This window comes from Artibeus jamaicensis, unplaced genomic scaffold (genome assembly GCF_021234435.1).
Source record: "Artibeus jamaicensis isolate MK-2021 breed Jamaican fruit bat unplaced genomic scaffold, CSHL_Jam_final contig_797, whole genome shotgun sequence".
NCBI lineage: Eukaryota > Metazoa > Chordata > Mammalia > Chiroptera > Phyllostomidae > Artibeus > Artibeus jamaicensis.
The window spans coordinates 3,995,127-4,002,502 of NW_026521977.1; positions in this window are offsets into that span (position 1 = coordinate 3,995,127).

The window sequence follows — 7,376 nt, forward strand, 5'->3', positions numbered from 1 at the left end:
TCGATTGTATTTCTACAGACTATAAGTGAAAAAATAAAAACGAAGTTAGAAACATAGCATCAATTATAACCACTCAGAAGGAAAATATATTGGACTGGCCAGAAAGTCCATTTGATTTTAAAGTAAAAATAAGGCAATTTTCATTTTTGTCAATAATTTTCTTGAACAATGTTTTGTTCCACTAACTTCTGCCATCTTTCAGGTAACTTCATAATTCCATCTTTCCAAAATGATTTATCTTTTTGAGCAAAGAGCTGTTTCGGGTGACTTTTGCAGTCTTTCAGGTAACTGGAAATATTTTCATTAAGATAATTTTGTAAAGACTGAAATAAATGGAAATCCAAAGGTGCATGTCTAGTGAATGTGATGGATGAATCAGAACTTCCAAGTCAAGCTGTAACAGTTTTTGCCTGGTCATGAAAGAAATACGCAGTCTTACATTATTGTGATGGGAGAATGTGCATTTTGTATTGAATAATTCCGGATGCTTTTTGTGGAGTGCTGCTTTCATTTGGTTGAATTGGGAGCAATATTTGTTGGAATTAATCATCTGGTTTTCTGGAAGGAGCTGAATATATATATATATATATATATATATATATATACACACACACACACACATATATATTCACATATATTCACATATATTCACATATATATATACAACATCATCTTTGGATGAAGACTGGCCTTTGGTGTGGTTGGCAGTGGTTCATTTCGAGTGCCCCATGATCTCTTCCGTTCCATGTTACAGTATTCACTTTTCATCACCTGTCACAATTTGTTCTCAAAACGGAACATTTTTGTTACATTTAAGTAGAGAATCCCTTGCATAGTAAATACAGTCAAGGTTTTCCTCACTTACCTGGAACTCAAACATCAAAGTGATTAACATAACCAAGCTGGTGCAAGTGATTTTGAATGCTTGGTCTGAATATTTTGAGTATGTTGGCTATCTCCCACATGTTATAATGTTTATCGTTCTCAGTTAATGTCTTGATCTGATTGCTATCAACTTCAGTTGGTCTACCCCACTGTGGAGCATCACCCATTGAGAAATCTCCAGCATGAAATATCACGAACCATTTTTGACATGTTCCATCAGACACAGCACCTTCTCTATACACTGTACAAATCTTTCTTTTTTTTTGTATTTCAATTGTGTCTTTACTTTTCTTGAGATAATAAAGTACAACATGTAAAAAATGTTGCTTATTTTCTTGCACTTTCAATATTAAAATGGCTATACAAAAATTCACCAATCTTGATAATTTTTTCTAATGCACACTGATATGACAGCTGTCACAATACAATCTATCAAAATTGCTTCGAATGAAGTTAAAGACAACTACAGTAAGCACCACTAGGGTCATCTTACAGAAAAAAACCCAAAATGAACTTTTGGGCTAATCCAATAATAAACTGGAGCTCATTAAATATTTCCTATTGAACCATGCATTGAGTGAGTGAAAATGCAAAACGTATGTACACATCCATCAAAGGAATTCTCTATGGAATATATAGTATGATCTGGCAAATCACTAAGTAAAAGTTTAGATGAATTTCACCAAAAAAAATGAGCCAAAATTTAAATATACTCACTAAAAGAGGATGATCAACTCTAGTAAATAAATAAAAAGTTGTACATTATCATCAATAATCTAGGAAATGAAATCAAAACTATAATCAGATATTACTAGACCCCCTGACTGAAAAGACAGTGGATACAAGTGTTAATGCTAATGTGGACTATTTATGAACTGGAATGTTCATAAATTATTGAGGAAGTTTAAATTTTTATAATCCCTAGGGGACACTCTTTGAAAGTGTCTATAAAATCTGAATAAACTTAGACTCTAGGATGTAGCAATTCAATCCTTGAGCATATACCCAACAGAAATAATTGCTTATATCCATAAAAAATATGTCCAAGAATATTAAAAGCAAGATCATTTACACTATCCCCAAACCAGAAAGGACATTACTGTATGTCAACAGTGAAACAGATCAATAAATTCTGGTTTTTCATAGTATGGAATTCTACATAGCAATGAAAAAGTACTAATTATTGCTTAATGCAATGAAGTGGATAAATCTTTGTGATATAATGCTGAGCTAATAAACAAATGCAAAAGAGGGACTCTTGTATGATTCCATATACCGGTATGTGAAACTCAAGTACAGGCAAAGATAATCAACAATGATTGACATCAGCTCTAGCTGATGTGGCTCAGTGGACTGAGTGCCAGCCTGTGAACTGAAAGGTTGCTGGTTTGATTCCCAGTCAGGGCACGTGCCTGGGTTGCGGGCCAGGTCCCCAGTTAAGGGCGTGCAAGAGGCAACCACACATTGATGCTTTTCTCTCTCTCTTTCTCCCTCCCTTCCTCTCTCCCTAAAAATAAACAAAATTAAAAAAAATAATGACACCAGGATAGTGGTTACATTTAGAGGGTATTGGCAGGGAAGGAGTACAAGATACACTTCTGGAGTACTAGAAATATTCTATATTCAGATCCAAGTGGTCTTTAGATGGGTTTATGTATAGGTAAACCTTCATTTTAGCTGTAACATTAAGATTTGTGTACTTTATGTTAAGTTACAGTTCAATAGGAAAAAATCTCTCACACACAAATCTATATAAATCTATAGTAATTTGAATAATGTAGCACTTGTGTAGGAATAAACAAACAGATCAGTGTCCTAATAATAAAGAACTCAGAAATAGATTGAGAAATATGGAAATTCACATTATAAAATGGTATTTACATACCAGTAGGTGAAACAAGAGCTATTTAACTATGTGTTGTTGGAACAAGGACATGACCACCTGTGAAGAAAACTAACTTGAGTGCTTGCCTTATACACCAAATGAATTTTGGATAGATCAAATCTTTATGTACAAAAACTAAAACTATATATATAATTATAAACTATAATATATAAGCTATATATTAAAAAACTATATATAGGCTGTATCTCAATAAAGGTACTTTTAAAAAAGCAAAAAAAACCCTATATATAGATTATATATAGAAAATAATATATTTAATAACTAATTCAAGAATAAACTGTTTCCTGTACTTACAAATGTAAACCTACTTTTACACCACCTTGTGTGTGTGTATATACACATACATACACATATAATTATATATACATGTATATAACTATATGTAAAAATTTAAAAATAGTGGGGAAGGCCTTGTTAAATGTGATATAAAACACAAAGCCAGCCCTGGCCTGTGAGGCTCAGTTGGTTGGGCATATTGTCCCGCAAAGGCTGCTGGTGCTATTACTGGTCAGGGCATGTGCCTGGGTGCGTAGGAGAAGCAACCCATCAGTGTTTCTGCCTTTCGTGGGTGCTTCTCCCCCTTTCTTTTCTTTCCCTTCCCCTGTCTTAAAGAACAAACAAGCAAACAAACAAAAATTAAAATAAAAAACCAACCAAACAAACAAGAAACAAATAAAACTATAAAAAATGGATGCGCAGTTCATTAAAATAATATCTACCACAAAAGCCATCACAAAGTCAAAAGAGAAATAAAAATTTGGAAAAAATGTATTTGCAAATACTGTTACAAAGGGTCAATTCCCCTAATATATAATAAACTCCTACACATTAACTAGAATATAAACCCAACAATCCAATAGAATTACAGGCAAAGGATATGAACAATTTACAAAGAAACAGAGCTGGCTATTAAACATATGAACATATTATTTAAAATTACTGATAAAAAATTTAAGGAGATAAACATTTTAAAAATCTATTACATTAGTTAAGATAAAGAGTTTACTTTTTAAGGATGAAATAGGAATTTTTATATTGTTAATGGGCATATAAATTGCTGCAAACTTTGTGGAAAGTTACTAGGCGATATCTATTAAAATTAAACATGTATATCTTTTGGCCCAGTAACCCCACTTCTGAGAATATATCTTGCAGATATGCACACATAAATACAAAATAAAGTATGTCCAAGGTCACTTATTGTGGTATTCTACATAGTCATTCAAGAGGCTACACCCATAAAATGAAATATGCAGCATTTAAAATGGATAGTGAAGAGCTTTTGGTATTGATGTGAATGGTCTTCAAGATAGATACGTAATTATATTTTTAAAAAATCAAGTTGAAGAAGCTTCATTGATACAAAATTGGATAAATAAGATATGATAGTATGACATAATCCACATTAAGCAGAAATGAAATAGATCCCTATATGTAACATGGCTGTATCTCAGAAATTTAATTTCAAAACACTAGTTTCAGAAAATGACACATAGTAATATGTCATGTGTAAGAATTTAAAAACACTCCAAAAATAATACAAATATTATCTATGACTACATATGAAAGATACCTAGCAATATCCACACCAAGTTAATAATGGTGCTGGCTTCTTAGGTGAGAGAATGTAGTTGGAAGAAAACATCAAAAAAGTTCTGAATTGATCAGTAATCTTTTGTTTCCTTCATTTAGAACAGAGATTTTCAGCTAGTGTTCCATGGGCGTGCCACAAGAATTTTTAAAACATGGAACACCTGACTATTTAGTCAGAGCCACTGAACTCTTTCTGCTTAATTGGTCAAAGAAAAAAAAAACATAACAGCCAACTCAACAATAGTGGTCCAGGGTGCATACCCACTCTTGAACCTTAAGTTAATATGTCACATAATAGAGTTGCATCTTACTGGTCATGTAGCATAGTAAGGTTGCATCTAATTGGTTAATTTTTAAAATATTTTTTTATCCTCAACCGAGGACATGCTCATTGATGAGAGAAAGACAGAGAGAGAAAGAAGTGATGGAGAAAAGGAAAACATGGATCAGCTGCCTCCCGTACATGTCCTGACCAGGGATGGAACCTACAACCTAGATATGTGTCCTGACTAGGTCAGAAATCATAGCCTTTTGATGTACAGGAGGATGCTACAACCAACTGAGCTACCTGGCCAGGGCTGACTGGTTAATTCTTGGTACCAGAAATCCTTATATACAAATATAGGCACCTGATTTTATATGAAGTCACTTTGGAGCTAAAAGAATAGGTAATTACTATTATTTTTTGTAATCAATCAAAATTATACCCATTTTTTGTCTGTTAGCATAATATATATTTTTGTGTGTGCTGCAGAATTTCAGTAATTAGTCTATGTGTGCCATGAGATGAAAAGGCTGAACATTTAGAGGATAAACAGTTACCACCCTTTCACCCCAGAAACGCTTGTCTTTCCTGGGCCTTGCCTTCAAGCTCTCTCACATAATCACAAACAAATACATAAACATATTTTCAAAATATGCACACAAGTCGTCACTTGGGATTTGTGTTCAGGGTTGTAGGATGAACATATATAAAGAATGGCAACAATTCTTTACATTATTATATGAAAGTATTTTTAAGGGACTCTGAGAATCATCATGCAAGTGATGACAATCTTAACATATTTTAAGTACATTTTGTGATGGTTACTCCTCACAAAATAATCATATTCAGTAAACATGATATGTAAAACTTACAGTTTGTTCTTGAAGTTTTAAGATTTTTACTGATAATTCCAGTTGATAATGTCCTAGATAAAAGAAGTTGCCAGAACACAACAAAAAATTATCTAAGAAGCCAAGTGACTGAAGAAAAGTTGTCTAATTTAGCATTATAATCAACAGAGAATAAAGTATCTAAAAATATTTTTTAACAACATCATAACTGATTTTGCTGAAATGAAGGCAAGAAAAATAAATTTTGTGAAAAACACATAATTATTCATAAATTATATATATTCTAGTTTATTAACCATTTAAATAAAACAAGCCAATCAGTGAACTCCTCCACAGAGTCATAATTAAAAGTAAATCATCTTTGTTATTTACTAAATTTTAATTTTAAAAAAGTACCTTTATAATTTTTTGTCATGAAAATTTATTTGCCAATCTAGGAGAATTAGACACACTTAAACAGTTTCCTGACTGGACTTAGATCTTGAATATTTAGATGTAAAATATGTGGGCCTGTGTCTGTAATCTATCCTAGTCTCAAAGGACAAAATGTTAGCCATTTTCAGTTCTGAGCGGTAGAAACATAACTATTTGTTACATTAGTTTATCTGTTGTGCTTTATGAACACTTTAAAATGTTTTTTAAAATGCCGAGTCAGGGGTGTCCGACCTGCGGCCCATGGGCCGCATGCAGCCCGGGATGGCTGTGAACGCACCCAACACAAAATTGTAAAGTTACTTAAAGTATTATGAGGGTTTTTTGTGTGTGTGTGATTACATTTTGCAATGAATTCAACGTGGGGCCCTAGACAACTCTTCTTCCAGTGTGGCCCAGAAACGCCAAAAGGTTGGACACCCCTGGTAGTGGCCAGTTCTGTGATGTGGTACAATGAGTGACCCTTGTTTCCTTTAGGTTGTTTCCTATCTAAGATTTCATGAACATGTTTCGATTTTGAATAAAGAATTAAAAAGCATTCTAATATTTAAAAAAAAAACTTTTGGAATGAAGATTATTTTAAGGAGCTGATCCTTGTATGGGCTTGTTTAAGCTTTTTATTAGTTAAAGAAGAAACTGCCCCACAGGCCTAGCCAATCAGTCACCGGTATGTGCCAGTAGCAGCTAAGATAGGAGGTTGGGATGTGGGAGTGAGAGGGAGAAAGGCAGAGTGGATCTGGACAAATCATGGACTTGCTGAAAAACCAACGGCCTCACAACTTAAGTTGGACAAGGTGAGTTGGCTGTCAAGAGACCAGAAATCAAGGCTCTTGGACATAGTAACTCATCTTCCACCTTATGCGACACTGTTGTCCCGTATCTTAATTCTAGTCCATATTCCTTCACAAATTAAACAATGTATTTGTAAAACGCTACAATATTTGTTTAGGGTCACTGACGTGTCTATAAATATGTTTATCATTCCCGCACGCACCTCAGAGTTCCCTGTGGGCTCATTTTCTTGTTGGCTGAGGGGCAGCCCTTTAAATTCCCTTTAGTGAATGACTGTGGGAGGTGTAGTCTCTCGTGTTTGTACTGTCTGAAGTTGTTAATAATTCCCAGCCCGTCCCTGAAATATAAAATATATACAAATGCTATACATAAATAGGTAATATCATTAACACGTGGTTTAGAATTATGGTCTATTTTCTCTCAGCACAGTAAAGATGATACTCTCTTCTCGCTTCCATCAGAGCTGCCGTTGAGCAGTTGGATAGCAATCAGCGTTGCTCCTTTATGGGTGATGGGTCTTCGGTCTCCAGATGCTTTAAATATCTTCTCTCTTCCTTTGGTGTTCTTCAGTTATGTGATGATGTGTCTAGATATGGCTTTTGTTTTATTTTTGTCTGGTTATGGGCTTCAGATTTATCAGAATTCCTGCATG